The 20,191-nt window shown below is 49.5% G+C and overlaps 2 long non-coding RNA genes across 2 annotated transcripts in view; one reads left to right on the forward strand and one right to left on the reverse strand.

The window, feature by feature from the left end:
* LOC147738034 (uncharacterized) overlaps nt 1–20,191 on the reverse strand; it is a 132,337-nt gene that overhangs the window by 49,660 nt on the left and 62,486 nt on the right. The window lies entirely within an intron of this gene.
* On the forward strand, nt 1,399–19,809 carry LOC147738035 (uncharacterized). Its single transcript, XR_015307447.1, has 3 exons — nt 1,399–1,431; nt 1,529–1,561; nt 19,707–19,809. It is a non-coding gene; the product is annotated as an uncharacterized LOC147738035 (long non-coding RNA).

The following is a 20,191-nucleotide window of genomic DNA, read 5'->3' on the forward strand; positions in this document are numbered from 1 at the left end:
AATACTGACCTTCCTTTACATTTTGGTGAGCTGATTCATACAATCTTTAACGCATCCTCCACTTCGGAACTGGCTCATTTTTTTTCAAGTAATAATCGGTGGCTTAGTGACTTCTTTCCAGAAAATATTTGGAGTCATTCCTGCTTTCCTTCACTCGATATTCTCCGGTCTGTTTGGTGGACTTCCTGTTTTGCTGGCACTGGCTGCTGGTTTTTTGTTACTATTTTGTTTATTGCAAAATGGATGTCCGTCCTGTCTTCGCAAATGAGTAGGATGTCAGAACTCTGTTTCACTTAGGCTTACGGGTTCTTGCACGGGAACAGAGATGCTTTACCCAAATCCCTCTCAGCAATGCCAGCAGGTCTTCTATCAGAACCTGCTTACATTACCTCGGGTGAAGGGGGAATTGGATAAAATAACAAAAGAGAAGAGAAGAGAAGAGACTGATCCTGTAAGGGTCCTTTGTTCTGCTACCTTCTGTCGCGGTCTTGTGCTAAGAAACCTAGAAACAAATACACATTATCACAATTCTAGCCCCCTTCAATCTATTTCGGTTCTACGCTGTTATCTTTCTTACCCACCCTTATGGAACCTGTTATACCTGGGGGCGCCAGAAAAAAGCATGGCCCGGCTGCAGGTGCTGCAGAATGCGGCAGCACGTCTGATACTCAGGCTGCCAAAAAGGGCGCCTTCCAAGGCGGCCCTCCAGCAGCTACATTGGCTCCCTGTGAGGAGAAGAGTGGAGTACAAAGCTCTCTGTACCTGTCATCGTATATTGAATGGCAGGGCGCCCGCCCCCCTGACGAATTTGATCAAAGCGTACATACCTACACGGTCGCTGAGATCAACAGGGAGTGGCCTATTGAAGACCCCAAGAGTTAAGAAGGCCCGCATGGGTGGCAGGTCTTTCAGACACTTGGTGGCAACTAACTGGAACAAACTGCCTAAGGACCTGCGTTTGGAACCTGATGAGGCCAGATTTCGGGCAAAACTAAAAACCCATCTTTATAGCAAATAATGGCCCGTGCTGTTTTTGTGCTCCCTGTCATCTGCCTACTCCCACTTTTAGCGCGTGGACACGCCGGTGTGCGTAAGCGCAGCGCTCAATAAATGTCCCAATAATAATAATAATAATAATGCTTCTGGACTTAGCTCCTCTTCTGTTATTAAATTGTGATTCTATTCTCCTCTAGTTAGTCGTCACTAAGTATAAAAGATAAAAGAATAACCATTTTAGTTATTTCCTAAACTTGACTTTGGCTATGCTTATTGTCTTTCTAAAGAGTAAGTGCACTTACTTCACTAACTAGTGGAGTTCTTCTATATCAGGGGTCTGTTATCCTTGTATCCTGCTTGTACCTTCTCAACTTATTTAACCCAGTTAATTATGTCTTTGCAGGTCGACTGGATAACCTCTTTTCTCAACTTCAGGTGAGTAATCACCGTATTTACATTTCATAAAATTCCTTCACTCAGTTTTTAACATTCTGTCCGAGTTATAATCTTGTCTGCTTTCTGTCTCTTTCAGGTTCGTGGGAATTCAGTGAACATTTCAGATCTGGTAAGTGAATAAATTACATTACAAGCTCAATAACAGTCTGTTTTTTACGTCTTGGCAACTCTGTAACTGTCTATTTACACGTTTATTATTTTACTTAGCTTAATGCGTTTCAGCTGTTCTCTCGCTGGTGAAAACCTCTCAGCATTCAAATGACACTGCTTCAATTCGACTAGATTACTCGAACGACTTGGCTCTGGTCTTCCGAAATGTCAAACGCACTCTCCTTTCTCCTGTTTACTTCACAGGAGCGTCTGGATTTCTTCAGGAATTAACATTTAAACTTGAACTCGGCAACTCGCGCTTGACTGGATGCGCCGAGTGCCTTTGAATAATTGTCCTGAAATAGATTAAATCTATCCTATGCTTTCCGTAACTGAATTTCTTCTCTGAATCTAAACTAAGCACTTCCTCAAAAAACGAACTGCTCCGGGCTGAATCTGTGGTGAAGTGCGCATTCCGTTATGCGCTCGCGCTGCTCCTTGGGTTCACTGCAGCTGTGACCCGAGGGACTAGAAAGTCTACTCGTCCTCCGCTGTGGCCCCTGCAGCGGCCATCTTGTTCCTCCAAATCTGCACTTTCTTTGTCCAGGCGTGTCTGGCAGAGACTTCTTGTCCAGCTCGCCTCATTTTTGCGTCACTAAGGATAGAACCCAGGGTTTGGGTCCTGACACAGGAGCAGTTAGCACTGTTCCGCAACAGGATGCTTGAATACTATGGTGTGTTGCCACTTGCCACTTTGAGTGCGTCATATGGATTATCGTTTCGATTTTCCTATTTCACCTGTGTCCAGCCTGTATTTCATTGCCTGAGCTGTGATTTCATGTGGGCCCTGGATTTGTGTCTCTGCAATTTGGTGTCTCCTGAAGTGGATAATGATCATCTCATGAGTCCCTTAGTTGCTCTTGCTTTGTTCTGACGGAGGGATTATGGCCTTTGCAGCGATGCATGGAGTTCTGGGTCGTTGGAATATATTCGCAGCGGCGCAAGATTTCTTGGTACACAGCTTAATTGAGAACCCACCGAGTTGTCCTCTGATGGTACTAGAGGCTCCGGTAATTGAAGAGCATGTATGTTCTTTCTCTCTATTAAATTGGATGGCCGAGTTGTTTTTGGATGATAACAGTGACTTCCTTTTGGAAGCGGTTGCTGCTTATTTCGCCTACTCAGTTTTAGGGTGACTCCTATTGAAGCATTGATGCCATGATTTTTTTCTTCTCTCAAAATTTTTGCGAATTTTTATGGACATTATTTAAAGAGACCTATTGGCTTTACTAACAGTGGACATTACATTGTCATGCTGGTGAGAGTTTGGATTTTTAAGCGGACAACATTTTTTTCCTCACCTACTCGATTTCGAACTGAGCTTTTTATTGAACTCTGCTTTCAACAATTGAGTCCCTTTTCTTATCTTATCTTATCTTATCTGATACGTGCTCGGATCAAGGGAGGGTGATATATGGATTGATGTAGCCTGATTACTGTGTTAAGTTAGCATGAGCATTTCGTGAGTTTAAACGCCATTTTTCCTTCCTGCTGATTTTTGCACACGACACACATCTGCTGCTTTAGCTTTGAGCCTAGTAAAAAATGTTCGGTTCATACGAGAATAATATGTTGTTACACTGATATCAGCCTTGCTTGGAGAGCTGTGTCTGTACAGTGAGTGCTGAAACCTTCAAGGATATCTCAACACAGTAGTTGTTATGAGCACTGATCTTCGCACATCCCTAGACATAACATACATGCAGCTGCAGCCAAGTTCTGGCTTTAGGTGCGTTTTATATTGCTTTGCACAAGAGCATAACACACACTTGATGGTGCTTCGCATCCAGAGAGCTGGTTGCTGATGATGTGATCCCTTACCACTTGGATCTTGAGGTATGGGGCCGCTCTGCTAAAACCCACAAGAGACCTTCTTAGATATAATATAATATACTAGCTAGGGAGGGTGAGAATTAGGTTTTGTTAAACCCTATTCATTTTAGCATAATACTATGCTTGCACCGTTTGTGTTCTATGGATTAGTGACTATGCTGATTACTTTGTTTCTTTTTTTTTAAATATATTTTTATTGCAGGAAACACGTATGAGTACAACATTGGCACCTGAAATGTAATCCGGGTTCGTGTTGGTTACAGTAACATTACGCCTATACACGGCCATTCAGCCCACAACCCGGAGGTCGGGCGGCGTGTGCCATTCTGCTGTTGTTTATTTGTCTCTGTCCTCACCGGTTTTCATAGGTGATAGAATAAATCACTTCTGCTTTTCCAAACACCCCAACCCAACATATCCCCCCTCCCTCCTATCGCCTTGCCCCCCAGAGGAAGAAAAGTGTCCTTCATCATGGTACAGGATTCTAACGTTTAACGGAAGTGATCGTCGCTCCTCCCCCCCTATCCCCCACCCTCCTCCCCCCTCGTCATCGGTAGTCCATCTCGAGGTTGCATGTCGTGTGCTGTTAGCTGTGATTGTCTATGTCGGGGGCTCTCCAGCAATAGCATCTTGTTGGGAATCAGGCTGCCCCCCATCAGTGCTGTCTGAATCGGTGAGTGTGTCAATGTCGCGCAGGGCCTGCACTATCGTTTCCCAAGCCTGCGCCGCCTCTAAGGCCCGCTCATCTCGTCGCCGTCCCGCCTGCTGGAATCTCAATGTGCTTTCGCTTCCCGCCCACTTGAGAAGTTCATTGCGCCATTTAGCGCCCGTTGGACCAACTCGCGCCTTCCAGTTTCTGGTAATTTCTCGTTTGGCCAAAAGTAAACCCAAATCGATGAACTTGCTAGTAAGTTTGTTTTTAGGGGTGTGTGGGAACCAGTGTAGTAACCCTGCCGCCGCATCTATCTGCAATGATCTGTCGGTCACCTCTGTCAGTGTATCTCCTACAATTGACCAAAATGGGGTCAGCCTTGGACAGGACCACAGCATGTGGAAAAGGTCCGCCGTGGCTGTCCTGCATCTAGGACAATCTGCCGTCTCCAGGCCGAAATATTTCTGCAGCTTCTCCGGGGTCAGATAGGCTCTATGCAATACATAGAAGTGGACCAGTTGAAACCGGGCGCTTCGCGTTCCCTTCCATGCCCGTTGCAATAGCTGGGGCCACGTGGTCTCTGGAATTTCCTTCCCCAAATCCGCTTCCCATCGGGTCTTAAGAGCCGTTAGGGGGGTTAGTCCCTCATCGATCATTCTAGAGTACAAGCACGACACTGCCTTGATTGTCCCTGCAGACATCATAGTATACTGGCAGGTTACCGATGTCTGTGGTTCCTCACGCCCAGTCCTCCAGTGTGCTTGGAGTGCTCTCGTGATCGCCGCGTGGAGCAAAAAGTCACCACTAGGGACGTCGTAGCGATCTCGAAGCTCCTGGAAGGGCAGTAGTGTTCCCTCTTCGTAGAGGTCGCCTATGGTCTGCACACCCATTTCCTCCCAGACCCCCAGCCGGGACCAATCTCCGCCGTGGGGCAACGCAGTGAGCATTCCCAGAGGAATCTCCGGGGCATAAGGTCTCGGTCTGCCCAATTTGCGGTACACTCGGTTCCAGCACGAACGTATGGTACTTTCCTCCTGAGTGAGGCCTCTCAGCTCGAGCTTTTGTTGCATCGCAATGAACGATAAGACATGTCTGGGTATGCCATTGCCTCGGGATTCCTCCGGACCTCGGAACTCCCGCGCCACCTCCTGGGTGTAGAACTGTAGTTGGGCCGCCAAGAAGTACTTCTCGAAGTCAGGCGCTGCTAATCCCCCCTCCGCTCTCGGCCTCATCAAGGTCCTAAGCGCCACTCTGCTGCGGCCCGAGCCCCACAAAAACGACACTATCATAGAATCCAGGCTTTGGAAGATGGATCGGGGGATCCATACCGGGAGTGTTCGGAAGTAGTACAGTAGTCGGGGCAGCGCCACCATTTTTAACAATGCTATCCGCCCCGCCACCGATAAGGGGAGGGTGGACCAAAAGGACATGCTACCCCTGAGCGCCCGGATGGCCCTGGAGATGTTACCCTCTAGTATATCAGCAGGGCGGTGGTAGACATACACCCCCAGGTATTTAAAACAGGCCGGCTCCCATCTAATCTCCCTATGAGTATCAGGCTGGGGGCAACCCCTGCGGAGCGGAAATAGGCAGGTTTTAGCCCAATTCACCCGGAGTCCCGATACCTCACCAAAAGTCGTGAGTACCGTATCTGCTCCGGTCAAAGCCGTTCCAGCGTTTTCAAGGAAAAGCAGTAGGTCGTCAGCATACAGGGAGATGTGTTGGTAACCCGTTGGAGATTGTAGCCCTCTGTAGTGGGCCCCCGTACGAATCGAGATAGCCAGCGGCTCCACCGCTAGGGCGAAGAGCAGCGGGGACAGTGAGCAGCCTTGTCTCGTACCTCGCTCCACTGGGTATTGCTGGGATATCAACGGACCCGATTTCACCCGAGCCACCGCCGAGGCGTACAACACCGTGGTCCATCTCAGGAATCCCTCTCCCAAACCAAATTTCTCAAGGACCCTGTGAAGATACCTCCATTCCAGGCTGTCAAAGGCTTTCTCCAGGTCTATCGAGAGAATCATAGGATCGGGAGCATCTGCGTGATCGCCCTCCAGGAGTCGAAATAAGCGTCGGATGTTCATCGTGGTGTTGCGTTTCGGGATAAAGCCCGCCTGATCGATATGCACCAGCGAGCTCATGTGGTCAAGCAATCGTGTGGCCAATATGCTGCTCAGAATCTTGTAATCGACTGTGAGCATTGAGAGCGGTCTATAGGACGCTGGTTCCACTCCCTCCCGATCTGGCTTAAGTAAAGGAACCACCAGGGCCTCGCGCATCGAGCCCGGTAGCCGACCCAAGGTCTTCGCCTCTTTGTAAACCCTCACGAGCCTGGGGGCCAGGATATCTATGTATGTGGAATAAAACTCTACAGGTAGTCCGTCAAGGCCCGGTGTTTTATTACGTGCCATGTTTTTTATCGCGCTCCTGATCTCCCCCAGCTCTACATCTCGACCTAGGTCTTTCGCCTGTTCTTCCTCTAACGTGGGGATCGGCAGATCCTCCAAGTAGGTGTCTGTCGTGGAAGTGTCTGGCGGCAACCGACTGCGGTATAGCCTCTCGTAGTACCTCCAGAAGCAATTAAGGATTCCGGGTTGGGTGTAGACCTCCTCATTGCCTGTTGTCCTCATTGCCACAATTGGCGAGGTCCGTCTCGTAGGGTTAGCAAGCCAGGCCAACAGGGCACTCGACTTGTCACCCTCCGCCAGCGATCTGGTCATGTAAGCTTTGTGGTCATAACTGCGCAGGCGCTCAACCTCCACAGCTACCGCCTCCTTTGCCGCCAAAGTTTGCTGTTGAAGTTCTGGATGGCCAGGGCGTGAAAGTTCCAGTGCACGGAGGGCACGATCAGCTTTGGCCAGGTCCTCCAGTAGCACCCGGCGCACTCCAACTTTCTGCGTGATACAATAACCTCTAATCACCACCTTAAAGGCGTCCCATTCCGTGGCCCTCTCTGCAGTCGTACCTTCGTTAACCTCAAAGTACCCAGCGATCTTGTCCTCTAGGGTCCCTCGGAACACCGGGTCCTCTAGCAGCTCGGGCCGCAGCTTCCAGGTAGGTACTTGCGGTGTACATTGGAGCCACCTGAGATCAATCAGTAAAGGGTTATGGTCGGAGAGAGTCCTCGACAGATATTCAGACCGCACAGCCGAAGCAACCACCTCTCCCGATCCTAATAGGCCGTCTAGTCGCACATGTAGTTCGTGCATGCCCGAAAAGTGGGAGTAATCTCGAGTGTGTGGGTGGTGCGCCCGCCAGATGTCTGTCAGTCCCCAACTAGTCTGCCAGTGTAATCTACCCTTGGCCACCCTATGTGTCGGGGAGTCTGGGAGGGGAGGATGAGACCTATCAAGGCCAATGTCCAGCACTGAGTTAAAGTCGCCCCCTAGTAGGATGGGACCTGAGAGGTATCGGGCCAAGGATCCCGACAGCCCATTTAGAAAGGCGATTTGGTCCACGTTGGGCGCGTAAAGACAGCAAATGTTTAGATCCCGTCCCCCTAGTTTCCCTGCTAATGCGACATATCTTCCTTCCGGGTCTATAGTATGGCTAACTACCTGCATGGGTACCCCCGCCCTTATCCATATTAGTGCGCCTCTTGCGTAAGCTGAGTAGGTGGTGCAGTATACCTGTCCCCGCCATCTACGCTGCAGCGCTATACCCTCAGTCTTGGTGAGATGCGTCTCCTGCAGCAGCGCGATCTGCACTCCCCTGCGCACTAAGTAAGCATGGACCTTATGACGTCTGGACATAGTGTGCAGTCCCCTGACATTCCAAGTAACACATTTCAGATTCGATAGGTCAGCCATTGTCCCATTCCACATCCTCCTGTCCCTCTGAGCCCCTTACAGCTATGGTGAAGTACCCACTGAAATCGGTACCGATGACGAGTTCCCCCTTTAACAACTGTAAAACAACTTGCAAACATAAGCCCTTGTCCAACCCCCCCAGAATAGGTTCCAAACAGTACCATCCAGTCCCCATCCAAACTGCGTTCTCTATATCCTCCCCTCCTATGAACCTAACGGTAGCCACCGTAGGCATGCCTTAAGGGCAACGTGGGGGCCCGAGCGACGACGCGGGGTCCCACTGCTAGCCGCAACACGGCCGAGCCCGATGGAATCAAGATCCATCTAGAGAGCGCCTGCGACCCCTTCTAGAGTCAGTGCACAAACAATTCCCCTTAAGGAGCCCAGTCCTCCCCGCATTTCCTCCCTCAACCCGTAACCCCGCAATCAGCACTGTCTCACCCGATAGCTTCATTGTTCGTCAAGCAAATCTTCGGCTGTCCCAGGGGTGACCTTCGGGAGCTTCACACTGTCCAGTTCAGAGCCCTCCGTGTCCGATTGTCCTCCACTCTCTCCAGGTTCCGATTGAGCATTTCCCTTGCCGGTCTGGGGACCAGACATGGATGAGACCATGACCAGCGCGTCTCTTCGTTCCGCCGCAGTCTCCGTCGTGGAGGGGCGGGCAGTCCTGCCCCTGCGATGTCTGAACCTCTTAGGTTTCCGCTGCAGAATGTCCTCCCTCGTGGATTGAGAGGAGGTTCCAAATCCATCTGCGCCCGCCCTGTATAGTTCAAGCCAGCTGCACACATCGTCTGGGGTATCAAAGAATTTGGTGGAGTCGTCCACGATGATGCGGAGGCGCGCCGGGAACAGCAGGGAATACTGGATGCCTTCGGCTCGTAGTTCCCTCTTGACGGCCAGGAAGGAGGAACGACGTCTCTGTGTCTCGTAGGTATAGTCCGGGAAAATATTCACTCGGCTGTTGTCCACCTGGTAAGGACCGTTCTGTCTGGCCGTTTGCAACAGGAGGTCTCTGTCGCGAAAATGGAGCAGCCGCGCAACCACCGGACGGGGCGGTCGGCCCAGTAGCGGCGGCTTGGCCGGCACTCTGTGCGCACGTTCCAATGTATAGAAGGGGGATAACCCCTCTGGCGCCACCGTCGTCCGCAGCCAATTTTCAAGGAACGACACCATGTCCCCACCTTCACTTTTTTCCGGAAGGCCAACGATTCGGATGTTATTTCTCCTGTTGCGCCCTTCCGCATCCTCCGCCCGCTTCTCCAGTGCGTCTATGCGGGTTAGAGCGTCTTTCATTGTGGCTTCCAAAGTTTTTTGCGCTGGTTCCAGTTGTCGCACCGATCCCTCCACCTCTTTCACTCTGTCGGATAACTTGCCATGATCCGCTCGGAGCAGTCCCAGGCCCGTCGCGACCTGTGCAATATCGTCTCGGAGGGCTGATCTAGTTTCAGTGATCGCCAGCAGGATTTTATCCAATTGTTCCTGAATTTGCGGGCCCCCTGGCCCCTCCACGTGCAGTCGCTCTTCATTGTCCGGCGGCTCCGCGTCAGACGCGGGTTGGGTGCCTCCCTTAGCGCCTCTCGGTTTCCCCATGGTGGGCAGGGCCTCCAGTTAGGCCTCAGCAGCGGTGGGGTCAAGCAAGTCGAGGGCCGGTATCGCAGCGGTGCGGCCCCCAGAACCGCCGTCGCTTCACCGCGGCTCCCAGGGGCCCCCAGAGGCCAGCAGCGGTCAGGACGGGCGTCCGTCGGTAGGCCAATCCAGGAGCAGTGCCGGTCGACAGGAGCCCCGCACGTCCGGGCGTGGCGGTAGAGCCGGGGCCGTCCAGCCTCCACAGCCCCCCTGGGTCGTTCACTTGTCCCCCGGCTCCTCCCGGAGGTTCCGCAGCTGCAAAATGACAGCCCTCTACGGGGCCGGTGATAACGCCGGAATGGCGGGTCGCCACACCGAGTTCCCCCCTCAGCAGCGCCCGAGCTGGCACTCCCTACTCCACTCAGCTCTGCCACCCCAGTGGGTGCACCCCGGTCAGGGCTCCACGCAGCAGTCGCTGTCTCTCCCAAGGGGCGCCGCACAGCCTCGCCTCGTGGTGTCAAAGGCTGCAGTCTCTTCGCGTTGGGGGAACGCGTGGGTGGTCTGCAATGTCTCTCCGCGCTGCCAGGGTGCAGTCCATGCACCCCCAAGCTGTCAGGACCAGTGTTGCGGGCCGTCGTCGCAGCTAGGAATCCTCACCCCTCCCCCACTCCGCTCCAAGAGCGCGGGTGGCGTTGGTCACCTTCAGGGGTCACCAGGGGTCAGGTCGCAGGGTGCCGCTCCAATAGGGGGGAGAGCGCTTGGTCCGTCGGGGGGGTCAGGGCGTTCGGTTCCCCCGGTTCCCCGTCCGTCCTCAGCTCCGAGGAGGCGAGAGAGGAGCAGGCGCCATCTTGGGCTCCGTATCGCCGAGCTTTTCGTCCGTCTGCACTCGGCTCTGAGGCCGCCACGGACCTCCTTTCACAGGCGGGTGGTGTCCGGGTCTCCAGGGGACTATTCCCGGGGTGCAGGTGTCGCAGGGGCCCCCCGGTAACAGGATAAGTGAGAGCTCGGCCGCGGAGCCGAGACGCTAGGCGACCTCCGTCATCGGCGCTCAAGCCACGCCCACCGATTACTTTGTTTCTTATAATATGTTTGCTTGTATTAGCTAAGATACTGCGCTTGAGAGCACTGCATTAGTGAATAAACATTTCAAATATGCACGTGTCCTCTTTTACTCCTTGTTCTGGATTGAAATGATTGTTTAACAAAAGAGTGTTCATGTGTTCCACGTTACCTGAGGTGTACTAAGTTCATGTTCTGGTTTGTTTAAGCATTGGGAGTTTATGATGACCAATGAGACACTGTAGCTAGTCTGGTAGGGGATTTTTAGGTACTAAGGTGAGTTTTGGGACATCCTAATTCACTGAGGTTCCAAGTCTCTATGCACAGTTCTGCCTGAGCATGGAATCCCTGCAACAGAAGTTCCCTGGGATCCGAGGTGTTGCCTCCTCAATATCTGGTAGCCCACCGACTTAAACCTAGCCTTACAGAACTGGGCTACATTGGGGGCGACAATCGCGAAGCGAAACATAGCAAAATACTGGGGCTCCGCGATAACACCTACACGTACACAATGGGAACGAGACATGGATATTGCGATGGTGGCTGAGAGGGCAGTTTATACGCACAGGGGCTGTCCCAAGAAATGGACCAGAATATGGGGTAAATGGAACGAATTCCGAGGGGAACATATGTGAACCTCCTTTACAGATCCCCTCCCCAGAGGTCAGTCCCTAACTACACATGTACACGAAAGGGCTCGACATGCAATAGCACGGCATGACAGTTACACAGGTACAGCTGATTTGTGATGATACCATTGGCTAGCCTTTATTGTAACTGAAGTAGTTCCTAAATAATCATGACATGTACCTATGTACTGTACTCTGCTTATTGGGCTTTATGTCACCAATGCTAAAATCAATTGATTAGCTGTACGATTTTACTGCCTGTATGAAACTGTCTTGACACAATAAAGGTTTTTGAAAATGTAAAAAAAAACCAAAAAAAAGCACTTCTTACCCCACCCATGGTGGCGGAGTGTTCCTACTAACGAGAGGTTGGTCGACACTGGGATTGTGATCAAAACTGGAAGAGATGGCGGGCTCTGATGGTGGAGGGGCACACCACAGACGGACGGCCCTGGGAGAGGAAGGAGACAAGGAGGCCCCATTTAAATTCGAAATTCTTATCATTATCCCTGAAAATATCAGCCAAGCAGTCTCCAAAGACGAGAGTGCCATAGGGATATAGCTGGAGCCTCCCTTCTCTTCCAGGCGGCTGCCAAGGTGACCTTAGCTGCCCCACACGCACCACTCTTAAAGTATGGGACTCAATTTCGGGCGACGACAGGTGGACTTCTTTTCCATCCCCATTCACTCCAATCCATTTCAATCCAGCTTTTCCCCCGGCCCAACATGAGGGACCCTTTGATGCCTGGAGAAGGGGAGGCTGCTTAGCTCTAATACATTTGTTCCACAATTTTGATCCCCTTACTTTTGATCAATGTCAAAGGGACTTAGTATTGAAGAACACGGAAAGATATCAGTATATCCAATTAATGCACTGGGCCCTCACACCTCAGATACAGGAGGCTGCTACTCGACCTCTCACAAAATTTGAGGCCTTTCTCACCAAGACTGCTAACATGAAAGGGGTGATCTCATTTATCTATAGCTTCCTCCTTAAAAGGATAAGTTACTTACCTGTAATCCTAGTTCTCTTCCAGGGGTATCCTCATCAAAGTCATAAGCACTGAATATTCCCGCCCATGTGCAGGATCCGGGGTTCCGCACATGGGCGGGAATATTCAGTGATTATGACTATTGATGAGGATCCCCTGGAAGAGAAGGATAAGTTACTTACCTGTAATCCTAGTTCTCTTCCAGGGGTATCCTCATCAAAGTCATAAGCACTGAATATTCCCACCCATGTGCGGGACCCCGGATCCCGCACATGGGCGGGAATATTCAGTGCTTATGACTATTGATGAGGATCCCCTGGAAGAGAACAGTGCTTTCCACACGCCCCCGGTATATGTCTATGTGGGAAAACTTAATTCATCCTCCTATTTCCGATGAGGAATGGACGCATCTATGGTCCAACATCGCACGCTTCAATCATTCCTCAGCCCTTGTACTCTTGACAGCGATGAATAGCAACGAACAAGCAATGAACAGTGAGTGGTGAGTGACAAGTGGCAAGAGGTGTGTGGCATGTGGCGAGTAGTTAAGGTTGATCGGTCCGTAAGTCGCTGAGCCATTTCAGTCTGTAATAAGTCTGTAATACAAAATCTGAGAAATTATGCAAAGGGGAAAGTGACAATAGACTTTGATCCTGTTGAAGCACCCCTCGACCCCTGAATTACTCTGCATGCCTAGACTACATCCCTACCCGGAGCCCGGATATTAATCAATTGATTAATGAATTAGTTCATTAAATAAGTAACCAGCAGCACCGGCGGATTCTGTACTGAGGTGTGCTTTGGGGGTGTTTTCCCTTGGAGGTGTTTTTGTCCAATCAAAGCACCATTTGGTTTGATTCTCTGAAAGAAGCAAGACTTCTTCACCTTAGAGGGTGTATTATGAGGTCAGGAAAAGAGCGCCACCTTTCCCTCCTATCAAAAGGAAAAGAAAAATACAACAAACACTAATATTAGATAAGTTTAAAATAAAACAGGCAGGTGACATACAGTCCTTTAAATCATCTAAGGTCCATACATTTGGGAAACTGGGAAAGTCGCCGTCAAAGTTTGATTTTATGAAAGATCTAACTGGTGCTATTCTAACATTGCTAACTAACCCATGTGATCTTCAAACTCCAATTAAACCACTGAGTAGAAAAAATATTATATCCCCTAAGCAAGGAGTAAGTGAACCAGGCCACCCTGAGTCTGAAGCTGAAGTCGAACGAATGTCAAATTCAACTAAGGACCAAGTCAACCATTGGGGTCAAATAACGGACCTAGAGATGTTAACTATTCCACTTACTGGTCGTTCACAACAAGAGGACGCAAAATGCACAAATCTAACAATGAGAGATACTCAGCAATTACTACCAACTAGGCATCCAATGCCAATAGAAGTGCAAGTAAGTGCAAGTAAAAATCAGAACAGCTAACGGGATAGAGGAACCATCTAATTTGGGACAAATAAATCAACGAGAGCAAGAAGCTCCAAATGAACTAAATGGTGGGGTGAAAACCATAAGGGAAGCCAATACCCCACTGAAATATAATTTTACTCTGTCTAAATAAATTCAGTTACAAAACAGGACCAGCCAAAATGTAATCAAAATAACGGATCTCAAATTAATTAGGACGAATACAACAGCAACCCAGAAACTCTGCAGCGTTGGAGTACTCCGTATCAGAAAGACATTTTGAAAAGCAGTCCACAATTCATTAATTCTTGTGACGAAGGACATGATTTTCAAGGACCACAAAAAAGAGGAGTATAAGGACCTATCATTCATAAATGGGCAACACCATAACCCAGGTACTCAGGTACCAGGAAGTGGGAACGCAGGAGCAATTTGAGATTCTATGTCAGGAAGCGGAGGCGAGGATTTTGCTTGTCCTTTCTCCATTTTATTGGACAGCACATTAAGAGTATAAGAAAAAAACATCAACCATGAACTACCCTAACCAACATGGCAGCGGTAGTCATGGTAATACAGTAACCAATCATAGTCCACACAACAGCATAAAGGCATCCCACGTCGGTAGTCCTTCCTCTTCCTCCATTGCTGCCGCGTCAAGATAAGTCACCGTTTTCTACTCAGGTTATTCTTGTGGCGTGGCAGTTTGAGAAATTTATTGTGACAGCTCTTGTTAGTTTATCGCTGTATTTATCTTGGTATTGTCAGGCTCTACGACCTGTTTGTCATCTGTTTCTGACGCGGTAGGCTTCTGGCCCGAGCGTCTTATTTTGGCGCGTGCACGGTCTCAAGCGTCGTCTCCTCAGCCGCTGACCGACTTCTCCACAGCGCTTTCTGCGCGCTTGTGGCGAACACGCGAAGAGGCTTTGCACTTCGCTTTAATTATCTGGCCTCGTTTCCCCACACTGACGCTGCCTGTTAGCGACAAGAATTGATCTTGTGACTGAAAATTTTTTCTTTAAAATAACTCTGTCAGTCACTTTCTGTTGTATGAAACTCTTCAGTTTTGAGACAGTTTGTTTTTTCCTGTGACCTTTTGGGTACCTGTGCTGGGGAACTCCCCTATTATTTAGTTTGGGGCGTATTTTGTTTTATGGGTCCCCAGTCTTCTGCGCAAATGCAGTCTCATCAGGAACACGATTATGTAGCTGTTGATGCTGAACAGCCTCCTCAGCCCTTATTGCGCCCTCCTGCAGAGGTGGACAGACTCCTATCTTCGGCTATTGCCCAGGCTCTGGCCCCCCAGCAGGACAGCGTCAATAAACTGTCCGCCCATGTTTTTAAAACTGGTTCAGGGATTTTGGGGGACAGCGGGCTGGGCCCAGTGGAGTAATTTCTGTTCCTCCACGCACGGCCAAGAAGCGTGACGCGGGGCACCTGGAAGGCTTCAGCAAACTTGCGGAGACCTTTCATAAGAGTGCGCGCACGCTAAGAAGCGCACCCTTCCGGGGGGACGACTCACCCAGTGATATTGGTGGTACATCCACCCAAGACCTTGACCCGGAAGAAGGGTTTCCCCGAGAGGGAATGGACGACGAAGATGACTATATGGATGATGATGAGGATGGATCCTCTGAGGATATGTCAGATGTTAGTAGGTCTTGGCGCCCTAAATCTAATGTCTCTGATTGTGGTGAAGGTGACCAGGTTCCCCTTGACATGTTTGACCCTACCACTATCTTCAGACCCCGCTCTTCTGAGTGGACTCCAGATAAATCTACTGCGGACTATGTGGCCGCTAAACTAAGGTAACCGCTCTCTCAAGATGTGCGTTTGCGGCTCCACTCTGAGTGTCCTCGACCGTCCCTTCCTAATAGGGTTGCGGCCACTCTTGAGATTGACCCAAAACTCTCCACATTCTTCGCTAAATACGTCAAGGACCCTAAGAAAGGGATCGATAGGTCCTGGAAGGCTTGTCAGGACAAGTTATTGGATGTGGTTGGCCCCCTGACAAAAATCATTGAGCTTGCTCAATGTTCTAAGGAATCTGGTATGCTACTCTCTGTTGACGACGTTGCGGGTTGGGCACAGAGGGCAATCTGCCTCCTTGGCAATGCCAACTGTGCTCTCTCGGCTGAACGTCGGCGGTCACTCTTGTTAAAGATTGACCCAAGCTTGGAGAATTATCCTCGTCTGAGGCAGGCTCTGTGGCGCAAGGTGCCTTGTTTGGTGATCCTTTCGTGAAGGAACTTGGAAAGTTTGTGGCGACTTTTTCCGCTTTAACCAGATTTGAGGGGAGAGAGTCTGCCCTATCTATTTCAATCTACGGGCTCATATAGAGTCCCAAATAATCAAAGAAGGCACAACTTTGAGCTCACTGAACCACGGTCACCATATTTAGCTTCTCAACACAGTTTCGGAATAAATATACATTTTTATTTTCATTTTTCAAAATATAAAGTGATATCAAACACATATGAAAAACATCTCACTTTGCATATATGTACAAATCAATAGTGAAATCAAGTATAAATAGCTAAACAATTAAATACACAGGCCCCCTAACTCCGTGGTTCAGTGAGCTCAAAGTTGTGCCTTCTTTGATTTTTTTGGGACTCTATATGAGCCCGTAGATTGAAATAGATAGGGCAGACTCTCTCCCCTCAAATCTGGTTCTGAATTTTCTCCTGCCAGTCTGCCCTGCATCCACAACAGGGGGCTCCTTCTTTGTATTGGTGACTTTTTCCGCCTTAGACAAGGCTCAAGCTTCGATGAAAAAGATGTTTCCGAAAAAGGTTTTTGGCGGGGCCGGCATACGCAAGGGTCGCTCTTCCGGCCGCCAGTTCCAACAAGGCCCCAATAAGACTCAGTCACAAAGAAACAATGGTTGGAACGACGGACGCCAAGGTTCCTTCTATCCCTCCCGTGGAGGCAAAAACCAAGGCCGAGGACGTGGTGGCAACCAATACAACTCCAAAGGGTTCAACAGTAAGTTTTTCCATCATTGCTCCAGTTCGTCTGGGGGGAAGAATTGCTGTTTCATCAAGCTTGGTCAGCCCTCACGTCAGACCCTTGGGTTCTAGAAACCGTGCAGGGATTCCACATAGAGTTTTACGGCTCCCCCGTTCAGCTAACACGACCTCGCCCTTTAGTTTTTTCTCTCGAAGAGCAGGAGCTCATAGACTTAGAGGTACAGGCTATGCTCCAAAAAGGCCCCATTATTCAAGCTTCCCTTCATCCAAACGGTTTCCTCAGCAACATCTTTCTGGTCGAGAAGAAAGACAAGGGCTTTCGACCAGTCATCAATCTTCGTTCTTTCAACGAATGGTTGATTTACAGACACTTCAAGATGGAAGGCATCCATCGATTGAGGGATCTTCTTCTTCAGAACGATTGGTTGGTACGATTGGATCTGAAGGATGCTTATCTTTCAGTTCCAATATCCCCTCCACATTGTCGATTCCTTCAATCCCTCTGGAGAGATCAAGTCTACGAGTTTCGCACTCTCCCCTTCGGTCTTTCCTCAGCTCCATGGTGTTTTACCAAACTCCTGAGACCTGTTGTAGAACATCTTCGCACCATGGGAATTCGTCTGATAATTTACCTGGAAGATATTATATTGATGAGTCAGTCCAAAGATCTGCTTCTCCATCATCTTCAGATTACCATCTCTCTCCTCCAGAATCTGGGGTTCATCATCAACTCCCAAAAATCAGACTTAATCCCTCAGCAGGAAATGACTTTCCTCGGGTTCCTGATACGGACGTCGGACGCGACGCTTCACCTTCCTTCTCAAAAGATCACCAAGATCAAAAAGGAGATTCGCAAAGTCATTCGTCGGGACCAAATTTCTCTCCGTCAACTGGCCAGGATTGTGGGTCTTCTGTCATTGTCGATTCAGGCCATTTTTCCAGGCCCACTTCATTACAAGGCTCTCCAGAGACTAAAAGCGTTTCACCTCCGCAAGGGTCTCACGTACTCGGCACTCATTTCCTTGTCCACGGATGCCAGATCAGAACTCCTTTGGTGGTTAGATCACATGGATGCTTGGAATGGGAAGGCGATCTTCGGCTCCTGTCCGGATCTTGAGATCGAATCAGATGCCAGTCGCCAGGGGTGGGGAGCTCGGTGCGGCTCCCTCTCGATAGGTGGCAGATAGACGGAGGAAGAACTTCATCTCCACATCAATTGCTTGGAACTCCTGGCGGGTTCTTTTGCCATCCGATCGTTCACCATGAACAAGGTCTCTTGTGTTCTTCTTCGGATGGACAACACAACGGCGGTCAGGTATATCAATCGCCTGGGCGGCACCCATTTCAAAGTCCTAGCAGAGCTTGCGAAGGATTTCTGGAACTATTGCCTCCTACGTCAGATTTCTGTCATGGCGGAGTATCTCCCCGGCGACCTGAACTCTGTGGCGGACTGGCAATCCAGGAATTTTCAGAATGCCAGCGATTGGAAACTGGATCCTTTGGTTTTTCAGAAGATTACGGATCGTTGGGGCCTTCCAGTGTTGGACTTGTTTGCGTCCAGATGGAACGCCCAACTTCCTCGATTCTACAGCTGGAAACCGGACCCGGGTGCGGTAGCAGTAGATGCCTTCCTACAGGATTGGTCTCAGTTCCCAGCTTACGCATTTCCCCCGTTCCTATTCATTCAGAGAGTAGCAGCCCAGGTCCGCAGGCAACGAGCCTCTCTAATCTTGATCACCCCGATCTGGAAGGCTCAGTGCTGGTTCCCGTCCCTTCTGGAGTTATCTTGGGACAAACCTCTACAGTTGCCGTTCTTCGACCTCATTTTAACGGATCCTCTGGGTCATCCACACCCTCTGGTTCTCCAAGGCCATCTACGTTTCATGGCCTGGAGGATTTCAGGGGATGTTGGTCTAACGACTCACTTTCGAGAGACGCTGAACTCCTCATTCAGCGAGCATGGGCCCCTGGTACCACTAAACGATACCGATCTGCATGGAACAGATGGGTTCGTTGGTGTGTGGCAAAACACCTGGATCCCGTGGGCTCTCCTGTGACGGAGGTAGTAAATTTCCTCGCTAAACTTTTCCATGATAAACTGGCTTATTGTACTATCAATTCTTTCAGATCAGCAATTTCTGCGGGTCATGCCCTTGTGGGTGGTTCCCCTGTTGGAGAGCACCCTTGGGTTTGCAAACTCCTCAAAGGTATTAGTCTTTCACGTCCCCCGGAACCTCGATATTCCGGTCTTTGGGATGTGAATGTGGTTTTACGTTTCCTTCTGTCCTGGCAGGATAATGATTATCTTTCACGCAAAGAAATTTCAGCAAAATTGGCTATTCTACTTTGTCTTATTTCCTGCAAAATGGCTTCCGAAGTCTGTGCTCTTGACATTTCTGCCAGAGTTTTTACCCCTGAAGGGGTCACATTTACCATTTCCAGGAGAACTAAGTGTAATACCAGGTCAGTATCTTATCCAGCTTTTCCGGATTCACCCAAACTGTGCGTTGTCCGTTGCCTCAAATCATATGAAAATATGACCTTGGAAGCCTTCCCACCGGGCGAAAGACAATTGTTAATTGCGATAAAGAAGCCTTTCAAGGCAGTTTCATCCCCCACCATTGCCAGATGGGTCAGGTGGATTATGTCTGAGGCCGGTATCAACATTACGAACTTCGGCGCTCACTCTACTAGAGGCGCCATGGCTTCCAAGGCTGTCCAAGTTGGAGGCAGATTGGAAGATATTATGAACGCAGCGGATTGGTCTTTAGATTCACTTTCAAAAAGTTTTATTTTAAGCCAATCCATGAAGCTGCTTCTCTGGTGGTAAGTAAGCTTTGAACAAGCAAAATCCTCGTCCCCGTTTCCTGACATAGAATGAGAAATTTCCTAGTTGACACAAAGGAAAGTTTCAGTTCTATTAAGGACGCGGAGGCGAGGATTTTCCCACCCTGGCTTATCTAGCCTTCCCTCCCAACACAATGGATTCCAGTACTTGTTTCTTCATACGAGGAAAGTAATATTTCCATATGTATTGATGTATACATTTGATTAATATGTTTTACTTGGTATATCTTCTCTTACTGCAATTTATCTTTGACCATATCCATTGCAATGTGTCAGATTTATTTTCAACATTGTTCTGGACAAGATATTATTATTATTTCTCTTCCCTAGGATCCGATCAAAAAACAGACTAGAGGATAGAGGACTTCTTTCCTACGGCAGCAACGAAAGAGGAAGGACTACCGACGTGGGATACCTTTATGCTGTTGTGTGGACTATGTTTGGTTACTGTATTACCATGACTACCGCTGCCATGTTGGTTAGGGTAGTTCATGGTTGATGTTTTTTTCTTACAAGGTGTGGGGAAGCGAAGGCCTGGTTTGAAGAGTGCCCCAGTGGTTAACCAGGAGCCTCACGGACCCTCCGAGAATGCACCTCCACGTGCGAGATGGCGAACAACAGAGGAACCAAGAAGGGTGAGCGCACGTTGCCGGACATGCTGAGCAGGAGTAACGCGAGACAGGAGCGGGGACAGCAGTCTCAAAGCCAACCGGTTGGCTCCCAAGGGGTGAACGTAGGAGAACCACCGGTCACAAGATCTTTCCTTGCATCCCTCTTTAGCTCCTTGCGAGAGGATTTTCAAACGCTTAAGCAGG

Source organism: Lissotriton vulgaris, chromosome 1_1 (assembly GCF_964263255.1).
Source record: "Lissotriton vulgaris chromosome 1_1, aLisVul1.2, whole genome shotgun sequence".
NCBI lineage: Eukaryota > Metazoa > Chordata > Amphibia > Caudata > Salamandridae > Lissotriton > Lissotriton vulgaris.